The following is a 19,847-nucleotide window of genomic DNA, read 5'->3' as shown; positions in this document are numbered from 1 at the left end:
GTGTCCAACAAATGCATCCACACTGCTCTCCCATTGTCGAAGAAATTAGGAGCATAATTAAGTAGAGCAAGGGACAAACAGAAAGGTGCCACTTCAGTCAAAAAAAGACCCGATTTTTGTCACTTTATTCCAAAAACTAGATCTGTATCATTTGTTGCATGAATTTGCTTTCCTATTTTAAAAACCTTCATCGTCTAACACAGAGACTTGTTTGCAGTCAAGTCAGAGCAGAACTGGTGGATGCCAATGCAGCTGGATCTCAACAACCGTTCCACTAAACTGCAGTCTAAAAATTAAGGGAGTGCCAGAGATTACTAAGAAAAATACAGCAACGCATCTGTAGGTTTCCAATCAGAAGTCATCTCATGGAGAGGGAAGCAATTCCAGGTGCAGAGGAAGCCATGCAAAGGCAGAATTTGCAATAGTGCAGCTTCAAATCAAGTCACAGCTGCCTTTACTGCAATGACCCTAACTGGCATTTCCAGATGTGAGGCAGGAAAATCAGCTGACAGGAGCATCTCTGCCTACAACTCTAGAAAATATAGGTTGAAGAAAACATTGAGTTCTATACAAGGCATCAATGAAGGAAAAATAAAATTAAAAATGCATTTCTTGTTTATTTTTCATATCTTGAGCTGGTTAAAGCAGTCCACGTCCTCCAGAGGCATTTATTTATCACCATCCTCAATTCTGAAAGCAAACTCGAAGTGATAATGCACAATGAGAGGTATCATCTCAGACAGTTTATATTGCTCACAGTATCAAGAACTGCATTCAGGTTGCAGGAAAGGTCATTCATAAATTGAAGGCAATGGAAGACAACAGAAAAGTTTACAAACAACAGAAAAATTAGCATTCAGGGGAAAGTAGGGCATTCAGGGGAAAGAGCAACCAGAGAGCAAGTTTGGGAATGCAAGAGCCTTCCTCATCCCAGACATGAGCACACTCATCCTCAGAGGCCCAGAACTGCTTATGATGGAGCACACAAGCTTTGTATCGGTGCCATCAATAGTAGCACCCAGTGTGACAGGAACCTCCTCCTTGGCAAAGTCACACACACCAACAGAAAAGAACAGTTTGGAGTCATCTCCTGTCTCCCAGATGGCTCATTCCTGTTAGTGCAGAAGTCTGGGGAGCCAGGATCTCCCTCCAGTAAAGTGCAAAGGATTGTTGCCCTGAGCTGGCTGCACTTCAGCTCTCAGCCTTTTTGGGAACACTACAGGAGATAAGCAATGAGGTACAGGAGATAAGCAATGTAAAGAGTTCACTTCTTCCTTCCTGAACACTATCAGCTAATGAAAACACAGTTTCTCGAGTAAAGGAGAAACTCTTTCTGTGGTTTTGTTGGAAGAACATGATGGAGGTCTGCACTGCGTGGAACCTGGTCCAGTGGAAGGTCCCCTGCCCAAGGCAGGGGGTTGGAAGGAGATGGTTTTTAAGGTCCCTTCCAACCCAAACCATTCTGTGATTCTGTGATTTTATGTCATCAGCAGACAACTGACACACAGCACTGCCACTGACTTCAGTGGGTCCTTCACGGCCCAAACTCCAGTTGGGAGTTAAAGAAGAAAACTCTTGTGAGGAGAGATTGCAGGAGCTGGGTCTGGTTAGTCTGGAGAGGAGAAGATTGAGAGGGGATCTCATCAAAACATACAAATATCTCAAAAATGGGTATCAAGAGAATGGTGCCAGACTCTTTTCAGCGGTGTCCAGTGACAGGACAAGGAGCAGTGGACACAAACTAAAACACAAGAAGTTCCATCTCAACATGAGGAAGAATTTCTTTACATTGAGGGTGGCAGAGCACTGAACAGCCGACAAGGCAAGGAGTAGAGTTTCTTTCTTTGGAGACATCCAAACCCATCTGGATGCATTCATATGTCACCTGCTCCAGGTGACCCTGCCTTCTCATGAAGGTTGGACTGGATGATCTCCAGAGGTCCCTTCCAAATCTAAATATTCTGTGATTCTGCAAAAATATGAAGAAACTCAATCTAACAGGATTGAATCTCACCCTTCTTTCATTTCTAAATTTGGACTATCCACATAGACACACTTGCCCCAAAACAACTGAGGATCTCTAAAACACAGGTATCCACCTTGACCTCACAGAGGGGCTACTTTTCATGACTGTGCTCCTTGATACTATTATTTTTTCTTCTTACATAGGTAATCTAGACCTGGACACATAGTAACTGATTGACTGGATGATACAAAAAAACCAGATAATCAGTGAATTTGTTCATGCTTTCCTTGAGGACATGGACATATTAAGTCCTTATGTGCTTCATGAACACACACACTGATGGTTGGGTAGAGGAGAAAATCAGTGAACTGTACTCTTGTCTCTGATGTGATTAACTCAATCAACCTGCTGCAGTGGAAGAGGTAGAAAGACACCAATACACTTCCTTAAAGGAAGCGAAAGATTTCAAACTATCAAAAAAAGGAAAAAAAAGTAATTTCTGTAAACAACCTAATGGTGCTCATCTGCTCTCACTTTCAAACCAGTGCCCCAAACACCGTAGTTCTATTTAATTTTCTGGTTGGCCAAGTAGAAAAGTAACCCACTCCTCAGGCTTCCAGCTTTATTTATACACTTGGTTAGGACAGAGCTGAACACTCCTGTCATTGAAGAGTTCAGGTGCTCCTGGCTCTGGGTTGCACTCCGTGAAGGCTTTGCATTCTACACCAGAGCCACTGAAGCACAGAATTGTTAAGGATGGAAAAGTCCCCCAAGATCATCGAGTCCAACTGTTAACCCAACACCACCACCACGTTCACCACAAAAACATGTCCCAGAATGCCATATCCACAGGTTTTTTTGAACACTTCCAGGGATAGTGACTCCAGCAGTTCCCCGGGGAGCCTGTTCCAATGCTTCACAACCCTTTCAGTGAAAAAATATTCCCTAATGTCCAACCTAAACCTCCCCTGGTGCAACTTGAGGTCATTTTCTCTCATCCTACCACTTGTTAGCTGGGAGAAAAGACTGACACCCACCTCACTGCACCCTCCTTCCAGGTAGTTGTAGAGGGGGATAAGGTCTCCCCTCAGCCTCCCTTTCTCCAGGAGAGAACAACATTGCCCAGAAGAAACCACCTTCCACCCCATCACGCCAACTGTCCCCATGTCCCAGTAGCTGGAACTCATCCACTCCAGCTAGGAGTGCAGCAAGATTAATTGAATCCAAGAGAAAGCATGAGCTGCCTCATAGAGTTAAGATTACATCTCATCTACCCAAAATCTAAGTATTTTTTAAATTATTTTTGGTGGGGTTTTGTTTAGAATTAATCGAACTCTGGAGCTGGCTCAGCACACCAATGCCAAAATGTTGGACAGGGCTGAAATCCATTAATTCACTTAAAAGAGAGTGGAACCCTGATTTTTATTGGCTTGAAATGATGCAAAAAGGCATCTTCGGGCTGCACCTCTGTGATGCATCGGCTCTGACAAGGGGGGGAACTCAAGAACAGCCCACAGTGCTCCCTCCCACCCCAGCCCACCCCACGGCTGCCTCTCTGCTCTCCTGCTCATCCAGCAGCTCATGCTGTAAATCAGATCAATGAAACATTCAGTTAAAAATAACAGCCAAACCCTCCTCCATCACAGGAGAGCCTTTAGCATTACAAATGATGAAAGCACGTTGCTAAAAAAAGCAAGATGAGTTGAGAGCGATTTCTGAGAAGGTGGCAAAAAAAACCCCACACCAGCTCCATGCCCAGCCAAGAGAACAAGGGCTGGGCTGCTTCAGGCATTGCTGGGTCTCCAGAATAACCATGAAAGTGGGAAAACCGGTCTCAATTCCCCCAGTTAGTGGCTATTTAGATCAAAGATGGTGCCTGGCCCCACCCTGGTGGTGATGCTGTAGGAGCAGGACATTCAGAGGACACCACCATCCCCTGCTTGTGAGCCAGTCCTTGGGCATCTCCTTGCCCAGTGGGCTGTGTTATTCCTGCCTCGTGGCTGGGAGACACAGGGAAAATGTTGTGATGCAGCTTTCAGGGTCAAGAAACATCATCCTCGTGGTGAGCACAAGCACTTGGCCTGTGGTGCTTATTGGAACTGTGAGAGAAGAGAGAGACGACATCCCTGGGGATTCTTACAACTATTTTTATAATTGCTGCTTAGAAGGGATGGGGGGTTGGGGTTTTTTTCCCTCTTTTCATGTCATCTAAGCACACATTAAACAGATATCCATCCCTCTTCATCCTGCAATCCAGATGGATGCCCCTCTGCAACATGAGGATGCACTGCAGCCTCTCTCCTCGCATTTCCAGCACTGGGATTCGACACAGTGATTGTGGCTTTTAATGCCTTTTACAAACATCTAATTCACTCTGTATTAATCCCTCAGAGCAGCTACTCCTTCATTTTACCCTTGAAGACACGAAGCTAAAATATTCATGGGCTTGAACACAAAACCCTACAGCTCTGAGCAGTTGTTCAGGACAGAGGACATGCTGTTACACAGTTCTCTGATATAGTAGAGCACTATAACACCACCCTTGCAATAAAAGTACAGAATGAGCTTCCAAAGATGCTTTTCTAAGTGAATTTAGGTTTAATGAAAAGCTCTTCTTGCTTATTTCTCACTTTTCCTCATCCTTCTTTTTTGGGGGAGTGGGGCTGACGGGGGCTGTTCATTTTCAAGTTCAATATTAAAAAAAAAAGTGACCCAAAAAATATTGAAAATGCACTCTTAAGTCATGGCACAAGGCATATTTCAAATGAATGCAGCTGAAATCCTCCAAATTATCAAAATGCTATTTCAATAAGGGGTTTCACTTACTTGAGACATTCATACAACTTCTAAAAGACTGAATCTCTTCTAAGTATTTTAAATCAGTGGAATGGACAAACTCTCCAGCACAGGAAGGTGACAACAACCCCATGGTCCACATCTCCAGTCTTTCCAAGCTCCAGAGGGCTTCCCAAAGCTGTTTCTATGGGATATCAGGCTTTCTCAGGACCTACTGACCTGAAACAGTCTTGTTAGGATGCTGACCATCTTCTTCTTGCTTCCTTTTAGTCTCCAGTAAATCTGAAGTTATCCAAGACAGGAACCAACCTCTGGTCTTGTGCTTGCACATCTCCCAGCTCACAACACCTGTATCCTACAGCAGTGCTGAAGCTTAATCATTACCAGGGGGACCTTCAACAGTAGGACAAGTATTTGGGTGGCTCTACTCTGTCTACCTTCAGGGAAGAGGTTTCTGATGGGATGTTGAAGCTTGGTCCTTTCTCCATCATTCCCATGGCATCCTGCCATACACCTGCATCACACTATGGCTTCAGCTGGATGCAGATCCTTAGGGACACAGTTAATGCTGGAGCTGGCAGTGCTGGGTTAATTGTTTACCTGGATGATCTTAGGGGTCTTTTCCAACCTTATGGATTCTATGGTTGAACTCACCATGATGGACACAGGTCACTGTTTTAGGGAGAGCTTTCAGACAGCCTCTCAGCTGCCTCTTGCAGGCCACGTCCAGATATCCCCAGAAATCTTTATTATTGAAGGAGCAAACCAAGGAGATGTACATTAACCCACGTGTTTATTCCATATCTCAGCCACAACAAATCCCAAACACGGAGCAGGACCTGATACACACAATTTAACTTGACCTTTGACTATGATGGAGCCAAAGGAAGGTCATTCCAGCCCACAGATATTCCTGACTCAAGCCAGCATGTGCAGGTCAAAGACATTCAGATCTCAAACCTCAAAGGTAAGTGAACAACAGCATCGAATCCCCCCAGTTGTTCCACCTTAAATAGACAAGAGGGAGGTGTTAACACTGTAGTGGTGCTTTGCAATTCAGGCAATCTGTGTTCAACTGCCAGGTTTGAATCAGCTCTGGAATGCAGCAGGGTGTATCCAGGAGAATTAAAGACAAGTCACAGCCCTCTCACCTGCATCCAAAGCATCCCAGAGCTGCAAAATGCATAGGAAAGACTCCTGGTTGAACGGGATGTTACTGTGCTTCAATAGAGTATAGCAAGGAATGGACTTGCATCATTTTAATTTTTAATGTTCAAGGAGACTAAATTAAAACACAAAAGAAAATCACAAATATTTCCCAAAAAGATACGACAATTACACTCCAGGTGGCAAGAAACTGGCACTGTGTTTATGACTGGAAGAGTTTGGGAGCTACCCTGAACCAGTTCATGCCATTGATTTCTTTGCATCAGCCTGCTGCAGTGGGCAGATAAAACAGAGCTGCACCCTCTGCATAAACTGTGTTTAGATACATAAATCCCTGCAAAGTGGCTTTTTATTTTGAGGCAAAACCAGAAAGAATTATACACTGCATTAAATATTTCCTTCTCTTTGTCCCCTCCTCGACCGTCTGCAAGATCAATTAAAGCGCTTTTGCATAAAACAGGCAGAGAGGAGTGAGCTCCAAAAATAAATAAATAAATAACGAAGCCACTCTTTGCTTCCAATGCGATGCCTAAAGAAAACAAGCAGAACGACTTAAAGATTCCCAAAGTGAAAGAGAAGGAAATGGGGAAGGTTTAATCACACACTTACAAGGCAGCAAAATAGATTTCTCAAGTCTTAATATCTCTTGTGAAATTTTAAGTGCTCAGTAACGTGCTGCAGCAGGCTGAGCCCTCACATGGGATATGTGTGTGAGTCCCCTCCCTTGCACTCACAAAGACACATTTGGTGTTTCCATCACTTTTCTACTTCCAAAGAGATTAAAATGAAACTATGAGCAATCGTGCTGGGGCTTAACACATTCCTTTATGGAGGTCTTGCTGTCCTGCAGCTCAGCAGCCTCTGGCCAGCTACACTGCAACCTCTGGAAGCATCAGCACAACTTCCCTGCACACTGACCAGGAACAGGACTCATGGCCACAGCCACAGAGAGACAACCCCGAGTTCAACTGGTCTCCCAGTTACCAACTGGAATGACGACTGAGAAAAAGGGAGAGAGTTCATCCCACTAGGAAAACTCAAGATCTACTTTCTTCTCCCTGAGACTGCTCTTTGTTATGTCTTCACAGGGCAAGGGAGGAAATGTTCCCATCAAAATCCCATATCTTAGTTTCAAAGGAAGACATTTTTTTACAATGAAGTTGGTGAATCCCTGGACCAGGTTGCCCAGAGAGTTGGTAGATGCCCCATCCCTGGAAATATTCAAGGTCAGGTTGGATGCACTCCAGAGCAACCTCATCTAATGGAAGGTGTCCCTGCCCATGGCAGGGGCTTGGACTACATGACCCTTAAAGGTCACTTCCAGCCCAAACCGTTGTATGATTCTATGATCCCACCAGGCCCCAGAGACTTGTGTGTGTGTCAGTGGTGTAGCAGGTCACTGACCATTTCCCCTTGGATTAGGGGGCCTTCCTTTGGTTCCCCATCCCTGACTTCTGATTCACGGCCTGGGTACCCCAAGAACAACTTGGTCTTACTATTAAATACCAAGGCAAAGGAGGCATTAAGTACCTCAGCCTTTTCACTGAGTTACTCCCCACAGCCAATAAAGGATGAAGATTCTCCTTCACCCTCCTTTTGTTGCTGATGTATTTATAGAAACATTTTTTATTGTCCTTTATGGCAGTAGCCAGATTAACTTCTAGTTGGGCTTTGGCCTTTCTAATTTTCTCCCTGCATCTCCTCACAATATCCTTGTAGATATCCTGAGCTGCCTCCTCTTCCTACAAAGGTCATAAACTCTCCCTTTGTCCTTTAATTCCACCCAAAACTCTCTGTTAAACTAGGCTGGTCTTCTTTCTTGCCAGCTTGTCTTTTGGTACACAGGGGTGTCCTGCTCCTGGGCCCTTAAGATTTCCTTCTCAAAGCACATCCAGCCTTCCTACACTCCTTTGCCCTCAGGACTGCCTCCCAAGGGATTGTCTCAACCAGTCTTCTAAAGAGACCAAAGACTGCCCTCCAGAAGTCCAAGTTAAGTTCTGAGATACCCTTACTTGTCCAAGAACCAAAAACTCTATGCAATCATTATGCCCAAAACGACCTCTGACCATCACAAGTCCTTCCCTGTTCCCAAAAAACAGATCCAGTGGGTGCTTTCCCTTGCTGGTTCCCCCGGCTGTGCTATGGAATCCTCTTCCACACATTCCAGGAACCTCCTGCCCTGTTTCCTCTCTTCTGTGTTGTATTTCCAGCAAACACCTGGTCAGTTGAAGTCCCACACGAGAACAAAGGTCAATGATCACGAGGCTTCTCCCAGCTACTTATAGAATAATTCATCCATCTCTTCATCCTGGTTGGGTGCTCTATAACAAAATCCCAAGATATCTGCCTTGTTGGCCTTTCTCTTGATTCTGATCCATAAACACTCAGCCCTCTGGTCAACATCAAGCTCCAGACGACGAAAACACTCCCTAACACACAGGGTTACCCCACCAGCTCTCCTTCTTTCCCTGTCCCCTCCGAAGGTTCACCACTCCAGTTGCACTTGTCCTCCCACTGTTTCTGTGATGACAAATATGTCACAGATTTCCAGCTCCTCCTATTTGCTGCCCATGCTGTGGGCATTGGTGTAGTTGGGCTATTGATCCCACTGCTTTTGGGGGAAGAAGCCCTAATTCCTACATGACTGCTCTCAGGCTTTTTCACAGTTTCTAACACATTAGCATCCTCAGTGTGCTTGGATCTCCACATGGATATCCATCTCCTACCTGCACTTGGCAGAACAAAGGACGTCTCTAGCCCACCATCCCTCCAACACTGGCATTCCACCTCCAGGCTTATCTCCAGCAAGCCTGATTTTATCCCTTTTCCCCTTCAAATCTAATTTAAATCTCTTTCCGTGAGCCCTGATAACTCCCGTGCAAAGGTCCTTGTTCCCTTCGAGACTGGTGTACCCCACGTGTCACCAGAAGACCTGGTGTGGTGTAAACGACCCATGATCAAAAACCCAAAAATTCTGCTGGTAACACCAGACTAGGAGCAAGGAATTGATATCCTGGCTTTTCCTGGTTTTCCCCTCATCATTCCCTGCATCTGGGAGGACAGAGGAGAACACAACTTGTGTTCCTGATCCCTTAACCAGTCAACCTCACATCGAAACACAAAAGAAATGAAAGAAGAGAGAAATCACTGCCCTACGAAATTGAAACAGGAGGAAAATAACTTCCAATAATAAAATAAATTAAAAAAAAATAACAAAATAAAACAAAAAAAAGAAAACCAAACACCCAAGAAATGAAAACAAAAGCTAAGAGGTGAATAATTCATTTAGGCAATATGCAGTGCCCATACTCTACCTGAATTGTTTACATTGAAGGTTCATGGTTTAATCAGAACAGCCATAAAAAGAAAAGCCAGAGCCATAAGTACAACATTTATCTTGAGTAAACGAAATAGGTTTCTCAGTGAGGCATTTTCATTTAAAATAGAAAAAAAAAATAGGCTGCAGTTTGTCGAGAGACCAGCAAGGGGAGTCGGTGCCTGCGGCTTTGAGTCAACCAAGCAGATGCAGTTTTGGGTGGAGAAAACTCAAATAAACAATTCTGAGGTAGTGGTATCGAAAAAACATTGAAGACTGGCAGAATATACCAGAGGATGATGGACAGAGAGGCAGCAAACCCACTAACCTGGAAAAGAGAGACGGCTTGAGACATACTAGAGTAGAAAAGAAAAATCATGTTTTGCCTGGAAATTGAATTTTCCTCTCCCTGCAATATTTAATGGAGAGCACGTGCTGGAGAGAACTTGGAGGGAAAAAGGTAAAGAACACATGGAATCAAGTCAGGATGGAGCTTGAGATGAGAAAATAAGGGTTAAATGTCAATGTATTTCTGAGTACAATATTCTGATAGCAACATGTTTGTCAGAAAAGACTTGGGCCAATTCCTCTGGTGGCCTTGAGGAGACACCTTGGAGGGCACCAGATGTCTGGGAAAAGACTTCAGAAGGCAAGGCCTTATCACTGAGCCCCAGCACTAGTAACAAATAGGGGGAAAAAAGCCACAAATAAAGATGTATTTTCAAAATAATAGCTCAAATCCGCTTGTAAGGAGTGGGATTTAATAACATTATACAGCATTTAAAGAAAAATGCCAGCAGTAGGAACTCATTAAGCCCTGTATGGGGAACAGCAGCAAAAGCACTGCTGCATCCACAGCCATGCTGGGCTTGTCAACAGAAACGGGGCCACCACGAGCTCTGGGGCCACAGGGAGGTGCAGTCAAGGCTTATGTTCCTCTTTCCTGTTAATCTCATTAACCTCATATTTACTCTGTTGTTGGTAATTACTCAGAACATTAATAGGCATCATTTATGCATATTATTTACTGAATATTACAAATCTCTTTAGCTGTGTCTATGAAACGGGGTTGGAACACACCAGCGCTCCACAGGCTGTGGAAATCGAGGTAGACAATTTAAAAAAAAAAAAATTAAAAAAAAACTTCTTAGGGACTTGTTTCCAAGATTTCTTCAATAAATAAAGATAACTAATTGATTCAGATAAATATATAAAACCCTTTGTGTTTTCAAATTCTAGAATAACATTCTAAAAGGAGGAACAGACACCAAGCCAAAAAATACCCAAGGAAAGACTTATTTCCTCCTATTAAGCTGGAGGACACGAAACAACTATTCTTGGCACGATACAAATGACCCTTAACGATATTCCAGGTGAGAAAAACAGATGCAGCTTAGGAAAACTATTTCTGCTGTTAAAGAACTCCATAGGTTTTCCAGACACAGCCTGTTACACCTTGAAAAATGGGACTTTCACTGACCATCTGTTCCCAGCAGAGAACACCCGGGAACGCTCTGGCCAGAAAGCCCAACTCAAAGTCAACACGCTGTGAGCGTGGGACATCTCAGAGCTTAATGACCAGCCAAGGTCAGGACCCAGGGGAAGAATTTGGGTGGAGATGACCCTTTATTAACCTGTCAAAACAAGGAAACACCATCCAGAGGCGAACACCTGCCAGCGCCGAGCCCACAACGTTCCTACACACCCACCCCAGAGGTTGGGTCTACAACACTCAACATCAGCTCCAATGAGATGAAGAGATACGGAGACAAACGACCAAAATCAAATTTTAAAAAGCCCCGAAACGAGAAGGGTTATCAAGGAAAGAAAACAGCAAATATCTCTCACCCGTAATTTTACTCCCTTTTGTTGTGGAGCGGCTCGTTCAGCACCGGGCAGCAAAAACCCAACAGAGCCAAGGCCCAGCTCAGCAGTGTTGTCTCTGTTCAGGTAAAAAGAGTAAAAAAAAAAAAGAAAATCAGAAGTGAAAAGCACACACAGGCCTTTGTCTGCTCTGTTTCCTCCAGTCTGAAGCTCAGGGATTCCCAAGACTGAGGTTTAGTCTTTAGATTCAACTGCCTTTGGGAGTTTTCACACCTCGTGAATTTGTTAAAGAAACAGATACATATATTAGGCAAGCTTTGCTTTTGGCCTACACAATGTCTGTTGACAATGTAACACACGCAGAGAAAAAGAAAACAAAAACACCCCACCTCTTCCTTTTAATTTCAGGGTGCAAACATTAGGGGATGCCCAGTGAAACACAGCAAGTAATTTTAATTTTCTGCAATTCATGATTTCACATCATTGTCATTTCCCCCTGCTTCGTGTTCTCGTATTTTATATTCCGTATTAGGCAGTTAAAAGGATCTGTCAGCATTTTTTCCTACATTTCCTACAAAAAGAAAGGCTGTGCATCTAAAGGGATTGCTAAGATGGAATCACACAACTGGGACAACCAAGTGGACCCAACACTGGACTTTTCAACATTCCCAGGGATGGTGATTCCACCACTTCCCTGGGCAACCTGTTCCAATGCTTGACCACCCTTTCCATGAATAAATTTTTCTCATATCCAACCTAAACCTCCCCTGGTGCAACTTGAGGCCGTTTCCTCTCCTCAGGAACAGCATCCATAAGGATCCAATACCTCAGATAACTCTGGAGACTCTAATGATATAATAAACCCATTTCCCACACACACTTTCATCACCCTTTTTTTTTTAATTGGTCCAAATTTGGAACCTAATGTTTCAGAAGGAATTTAAGATGCTTTTAATGTAGTTTATTATGCTTTAATAAAAAAATAAAATAGAAAAGAAGAAAAAGAATGGCTTAGGCAACTCAGGTAGAGGCACTTTTACACTGTGTAAAGTTAGGAAATAAAAGTATTATTACAGACAATTATTCCTCAAAGAAAGTGTTTTAATCAAATTGCTGATGTTTTTGGCTTGTTATAAGCAGGAGGAGCATCATCACACAAGACTCAGCCTCCCAGACTAATGATCAAAGCTTTCTAATCCCTCCTTGTGATGGGATGGTGGAGAAAGTTAAATTACATGGGATGACACTGGGGCTGGAGAGAGCAGCAAAAGAAGGAGCTCCTGCCCTGAGCTTTCCTACCCTAAGAAAAACCACCCAATTACTTTTTCCTCCTCTTTGATGAACACAACCTATTTCAACACCCTCAAAAGCCAAGGGCAGAAGCTCCAACACATGGGGAAAAATAATCATTAAGAGCCTTTAAGTTAAAGTACAGCACCCGGCGCCGGCTTTCAAAGACGGGGTAAATAAGTAAGACCTTTAAATTTTAAGATGTTGCTCAGCAACACCTTCTCCTACTACATTACACACATCCCTTCTTCCTCATTATTTCTCTGGCCAAAGGTCAAAATTCCCCTTCCCAAGAGATAAACTTTGCTCTAGAGAGAGTGATGAAACTCCCACATCCAGCTAACTCAGGAGCAATCCACATCTCCATCCTGGAGACCTTCCAACCATCCAGACACGGTGTGATTTCTCAAGGAGGCAGCTTTCCCTCTTTGTAATCACTGTACATATAAAGAGTGTGCACCATCACCACAGAGAGGGAAGACTCCTTGTACAAATCCTATTCCTCCTCTAACACACACCTGGAAATGTTCAAGGCCAGGTCGGACGGGCCTGGGAACAGCCTGAGAGAGTGGAAGGTATCCCTGATGGAACAAGAAGAACTTTAAGGTTCCTTCCAACCCAAACCATTTCAGGATTCCATGATCTAAAGATATGAAGGACCGATCTACTGGGTGACATCTACACATTGGCAGCTCAACAAAGTCTATGTATTGACATCCAACAGTCTTGGGAGCGTTTTTTTCTGGGTTTTGTGGATGCATTTTGGTTTTCTTTTGGAAATCAATTAGAGAAATGTAAAAGCAGGAGATATATCAACCTGCTCTAGTGTAAGAGTGCTCAGTCCCCTTGTCTGATGAGTGTCACATCTCAGCATGTTCTGAAGTCCCAGAACAGCACAAGCAGCAGAGGATCATAGAATCACATAATCCTAGAGTGGCCTGGGTTAGAAGGGAACTTAAAGTTCATCTTGTTCCATGGACAGGGACACCTTCCACTAGACCAGGTGTCTCAGAGCTCCAGCCCTCCAGCCCTGCCATCACCTATGCGGGAAAGTCACTCCTTGACCCCCTGTATTGCTTCCCGTGTTCCACCAAGTTCCCAGAATTCATCAAAGGAGCAAAATTCAGCAAGTTAGGTAGAGCAATGCTGGGAGCTGCAGTTAACTCTTTTAATCAGATGGATTATTCCTTCCATTTGTAAAAAAATCCCAACCAAAAGTAATACTCAGGTGATCCATTGCAATTTAAGCTGGGGGGTGGGGGGAGAGGGGGAGAGGAAATTTGATTTGTCTCAAGTGATCTCACCTGGAGCAATCCTGCTCCAAATGAGAACAGCATTATTTTTCCAGCACACAGAGTCCAGCACTGAAATCTCAGGTTGTTCACGGCTCCTAAGGGAAGAGTTTCTATCACCCTCATGTAGCCTTGGGTCAAGTGTTTTTAAACTGCCTGTACAAGCAAAAAAATCAGTAATCATTTACATTTTTCAGAACAAGCTAAGCCATGAAACAGCCCATCCTGCCACGTGAGGATTCAGGTCCTTAAGAAGAGAAACCTGGTTGTCCAGCATTCCAGAAATATCCATATTATGCCCATCTTCCAGAGCACACCTGGGAGGATGAAAACCAACACTGAAATGATCAGCACATGCTACGTCGTGCCCATGGCTTCTCACTGCCCCATCTTCTCCTTATCCTCCCACCACGTCCATCCCACAGATCTGTTTCCCTCTCCAACCCTTTCTCTGGTGGTTTCTCCACAGCAGGATCTCTCCTCCGTGTCCCTCTCGGCATTCTCCACCCAGGAATGCAAGAGGGACATGATCCTTGGCTGGCACCCGCAGAAACGACTCCTTTCCAGGGAGGAATTCATGACAGCTCTGCCCACTTGCAGGTTTTGGGGTTTTAGGGTTTTTTTTAAGCCCTGGTGGATATAACTCACATGATGTCAGTACAGGAATATCACACTAAGAAGCTGGAAAGTAAGGGGCGGGTTTTCCTCGTTTCTATGGTTATGAGCAATTTTAATGACCAACCTAAATAAAAAGGCTGGAAGAGAGAGAAAGTAGGAAGGAGTGAGGTGGGCGTTTAATTTTGATTGACAAGACAGAGCAGAACTAGTTAAGATCTGTCAAATGCCTGCTGAGGATCACAAATCCTCAGCACACTGTACAGCAGACAGAATTAGTCTAAATGCACAGATTTACAAAAATACTTCTTACCTAGTGAGATCAGAGTTCATCATTTCAGTCTCCCCACACAAAGCAGCTGATGTCATAACCAGCAAAGGAGACAAGATTAGGGCCAGAAAAAATATGTGGTATTTTTATTATTTTTTCTTATTTGTGAGATTTTTAAATGTTAACAGGCCTCAATATCTTAACTTTTGTCCCTGGACACCATATACATACATACAAACATCATATATATATATATATATATATACATACAAAATCATATATATATATATATATATAAATAGATAATGACATCATACTCAAGATTGTTAACTACCAAAACAACAATTTTAAAGGTATTATCAAAGGCATCACTTTGGAATCACATCTGCATCACATTAAATGCTGTATAAACACAGAGTAAGGAGATAATTCCTGAGCTAAAGAATTTAAAATAGGAGATTGAGTGCAGAAAATGTTGAATGTAGATTAGATGGGAAATATTTGGAAAGACAGAAACAGTGGCATGACAGTCAGCTGTGAGGTTCCCTGAAGATATACCACCAAAGAACAAGGAAAATTAGGAGCATCCCTACAAATGTTCGTGGGTGAGAGCCTCAAGAGGGAAGAATGGAGGGATGGAGACTTGGAGCCTTTCAAGGTCAAGAACTGAGTTTCGTGATGCCAGAGGGAAGAATCAAGATCCCAACGAAGCACAAGGCAGCATGAGAAGGGCTCTGGAAGAACCAGCAGCTTGGATTTAATGCCAGAGAGGTGCAGGAAGCAGCAAAGGACAGACAAAGAGGATCCAAGATATGCCTGAACCAAACTAGGAAGATGTTTTTCTTTTAGTCCCTCAGCTCTGGTGAGATCCAAGAGGGACACACTGATCTTCACAGGGCTACACACTCATGAGCTCTGTTATTTTATCAACTGCTGTTTGACTTTTAAGGAGGGAATAACCAGGCAAGGGAGGATGGGGATACAAAGGAGGGAAGTCAACAGCTCCTGAGATTCCTGCCAACAGGATCTGCACTTAAAGCATGCAGTTTTGGCAGAGAACATCCTCAAAATTTGATATTTAAAAGTCTTTTGGGGTTGGAATGTACAATTAAAGGATACAAGTAAATTAAGATCTGATCAACACAAACTTGTATCGAAGTCAGAATGTGTTCCCACAAAGTCTCAGCCACCTGCTTCTTCCATGCTCCATTGAAAGAATGAAAAATTAGCTGCTAACTACTTTTATTTCCACTCAAAATCATCCCTCTCCAGCCTCCAAAAGGTACAAATTTGTAACAACATCCAAGAGCTAAAAAAAACCCGAACAAACTCCAAAGCTCACAAGAAGTTGTACCATGACAATAAAACAACAACAACAAAAAAGGATATTTTATTGATTTCTTATTTCAAGGTCTCCAACAGCCAACTTGTCCATCACCAACTTGAAAAGTCAAAGCAGCACAGAATCATCTGGCACAATCTCATTTTTTCTCAGATAATGCCTCAAAACCTCCCAAATCATCTCTGCAGCCACCAGAGCCACCTCTTCCTTGGAAAGCACCCAGGAACCACTTGCAAATGAAATCCAACTGAATTTATTGCTCCTGCAACCCTGGAAATTTAAGCTACAGAGGTGACGTGACATTTTGTTTCGCCAATGCTAATCTAATACCTTTTTAAAGGTGCACACGTTTCACCCTGTTGGCTCCCAAACACTGAATTCCCAGCTCTGCTGAGCTCCAGGATAAATGAGCCGAGCACACCCCACGGGCGAGATCCCTCACTGTAATCTTTATTCCAAACACAGCCTTGGAAGCACTGCCAAAAATCACCCTGAGGTTTGCTCTTAGGATGGCAATTTGCATTTCAACATTTTGCTGCAGAGCTTTCCCCACTGTCCCCACTATTATTTTAATGCTGTGCTGTGGGCGGCCCCCTGAGCGGAGCACACTAAAAATATTCCTGCCTTTCCTCACCGGCTCCACGCATGACCACCGGCAAAATCGGGAGTGGTGGCATCCACCCGCCTCTCCAGGACCTCCAAGGAGCTAAAAAAACGTGGCAAGAAGCAGAAAATGTATGGATGGAGGACGGAGGAATGCAGCAGGTGAAGGAGGAAGGTCGCAGGAAGAGCCAGTTTTACCACCAAGGAAAGCAGGAGGTTTATCAGAGCACGAGATGTGGGAAAACACATTAAGAGGCAATAAAGGTGAGGGAGGCATCACCTGGGATGTGAATTTAAGATGCTGCTGAACATCATGCTGAATTTCAGATGGTCTCTTCACAGAGAGAGGGATCAGACCTTGGAATGGGCTGCCCAGGGAGGTGGAGGAGTCACCGTCCCTGGAGGTGTTGAAGCAGAGCCTGGGAGTGGCACTCAGTGCCATGGGCTGGGTGCCAAGGTGGGGTTGGGTCAAAGGTTGGACTCGATGGTCTCCGAGGTCTTTTCCAACCCAGCTGATTCTGTGAAAGAAACCTTGTGCTCAGAGTGGGAGTGACACCGGGTGAACACCAGCACAGCCTGATTCACGCCCCAGAAGGGAGATCCCGATCCCACCGGCAGCACCACGTTGATGACACAGCGCGGGAAAAAACATGGATTGCAGGTTTTTCTACGCCCTCCTCCCCCCTCGCCCAGTAAACCCCAGTCTCAGAGGTTGTAATTATTTTTGGCAAGGTGTGAACAGGTCTGGGAAATGAAGCTGAGAAGTGGAGCTATTTATGAGATGCCGCGTGGGGAGACGGCATCGGAGCAACCAAATCAGCAAGTGCAAGGTCACCCTTGTCTGCTTAGAAACTGCAAAGTGATCCAGGCAGCCAAAATAACCAGCCTCAGTCTGCCCAGGATGGTAAGTTAATGGAAATGGAGTGTGGTGAACCACCAGAGGACATTACTTCAACTACAAGGGCTTTATCACTGAGCTGGTGGGCTTTGAGATAAGGTCCATTGAGATAACACCCACTCATGACAACTATTTGCCTCTCTGGGGTGTGGGACAGGAGCAAGAAGGACATCAGGCCCATAAGTCTCCCTCCACCAAAGCTGTTGTAGAGGGAGGTAGCCAAGGGGCTCCCATCCCTGGAAGTGTTCAAAGCCAGGTTGGATGGGGCTTGGAGCAATCTGGGATAGTGGAAGGTGTCCCTGCCCATGGCAGAGGGTTGGAATGAGACAGTCTGAAAAGTCCCTTGTAACCAAAACCATTCTATGATCTGCAAGTAAAAGATCAGTGGAGACCACTCATCACCTTACCCCAAAAACTACCCCTTGCTTCCAAGGAATTAGATTTTTGCCCTGACCCAGGAAGAACCACAGATTTTGAAAAGGAATGTCCTTTCTGCTGGCAGAGAAAAGCAGCAAAAGCCAAACCTTCCCAGCAGGAGGGTCTTGCAGCCTGATGGGGCTGAAGAAGCCATGAAGGAACCACCAAGGAAAACATAAAAGCTCTTTCTGGTCTTACCAGGAGCCAGAGGTGAGGGAGTGCCCTGAAGACAGGAGGACCTCCAGGCTGCTTTCTGCACACTGTCTTTATATTCTGTGTCCAAATGCCTCACAAACAGGAGGACACACAGCTCTGCTTCCAAGTATGAGATTATATGAAATTCTAATTAATTTTTAAAAGGATGACAAGCACAGTGCAGTAGGAAAGAAACTGGCCAAGGAGACAAGGGCAAGCCTGCAGACCTCAGAGCCTGTGGGACATCTCTATATATGAAAGGAAACAAAGGTACATCTGAATAATGTGCAAGGAAAGCAGGAAAAAAAAAAAAGAAAATAAAAAGCAGACCTTGGTTTCCATGCACAGGGGAAGAGGATCCTGGCAATTAAACTGCAAGTACTTCCACAAGGGGAAATAAAAACCAACACTGAATTGAAGTCTCTTCCGTTGCCCTGTGTTTGGGTCAAAGGAGAAGAAACCAGAGAAGTTGTGGATGCCCCATCCCTGGAAATGTTCAAGGCCAGGCTGGATGGTGCCCTGAGCAACCTGGGCTAGTGGGAGGCGTCCCTGCCCATGGCACGGGTTGGAACAAGATGATCTTAAAGATCTCTTCCAAACCAAACCATTCTAGGATTCTATGAAACACATCTGCTTGAGGCTCTAAAGATGTTCATCAGTAAAATATCTGCAGCAACACTGTCAATTTGCTTTTTCAAATTCAAAGGCATCTTGGTTTACTCCAATACCACAGTCCTGTTCACACCATGTGCCTCTCCAAGGGACCAGTTTGGGCACTTGGCAAGGACTGGAATCCAATATATTTTTAGAAGAACAACCCAAACCTATGAAACTTCCCCAATCAATACTCAAGAGGGCTTTGCAAAGCACACAGTTGCTCTCTAAAATGTGTCAAAAAAGCTTAGGACAGCACTTCTGGGGCTTCAACACCCACATTTTGCCACCTACTTCCATGTTTGAGCACTTGCTGTTAATGGAAGCTGAAGGTCCTTGACACTGAGAAATCAAAGCAGGAACATGTAGTAGCATCAACATAATTTAAGCACCACTATTTTAATATTTTGGGGGGTTTTTTTCCTTATTTATCATTAGGAAAAGTAGATCTAGTAAAGTGACTTGATTTTTCACCCTCACTACAATTCTGGATAAGTTTAAAACCTGCCTGAGATGCTACTTTAGAGGATGGGGAGCACCAGGAGGTTGGGCACAGTTATGAGTGTTCACCATGGCCTGATCCTGCCTGCACCAATCCAAAGGACATTCAGCAAAGACTGGAATTTTCAATTCTCTAAAACAAAAGCCACAACAACAGGGCATAAAAGCAAACAAAACCACACCCATTATGATTTTAAATATGTGAATTTTATATATATGACTTTATGCACTATAACAGAGAAATTAACTGATTTTTAATAATATACATATATTTGTAAGTTTAATTTCTCATAGTTTTTGACTGGCCATCCACTACCTGCAGAGCATTTGATGGGACTGACATTGGGGTCTCTCCAGCAGCAACAGGCACTCGGGAAGAGAGCAGCTGGGGAATACATCAGGCAGAAGACAGAAGACATCAAAACATTTGGGAAAGGTGAATCACATCTCCAGCTATCTAACAGAGTGTTTAAACTTGTATAAATCAGGTATTTTAGAAATTAGGAGGTTCTCATGAGAGCCTAGGAAGCTAATAGTGTCACAAGGGATCACAAATCAGTTGTTTAGTGGGGGAAAAATAACATGAAAAGCTGTATTAAGGTTTAGCTCCTGATTCACTTTGCAAGAAGGAAAACCTGAAAATGTTCAGCTTCCACAAGAAAATCTGGCATATGCAGTGTTCTATTGAACAAGGTGTTAC

General features: G+C 44.0%; 1 protein-coding gene across 4 annotated transcripts in view; it reads right to left on the bottom strand.

Moving 5' to 3' along the window:
* Positions 1-19,847, bottom strand: part of TSNARE1 (t-SNARE domain containing 1) — a 475,414-nt gene that overhangs the window by 448,376 nt on the left and 7,191 nt on the right. For 2 of the 4 annotated variants that reach the window (XM_018075435.2, XM_018075454.2), the window contains exon 2: positions 11,094-11,187. The exons of 1 other annotated variant lie outside the window; for it this stretch is intronic. The gene's annotated coding sequence lies outside the window, so the exon portion shown is untranslated. Of the gene's footprint in view, positions 1-11,093; positions 11,188-13,663; positions 13,747-19,847 lie in introns of those variants that run through there. One more of the 4 variants, XM_018075441.2, reaches the window with a different exon arrangement.

This window comes from Manacus vitellinus, unplaced genomic scaffold (assembly GCF_001715985.3).
Source record: "Manacus vitellinus isolate BGI_N305 unplaced genomic scaffold, ASM171598v3 scaffold_1_pilon, whole genome shotgun sequence".
Classification (NCBI taxonomy): Eukaryota; Metazoa; Chordata; class Aves; order Passeriformes; family Pipridae; genus Manacus; species Manacus vitellinus.
The sequence above is the reverse complement of the archived record's forward strand: the minus strand, read 5'-3'. Positions and strand labels throughout refer to the sequence as shown.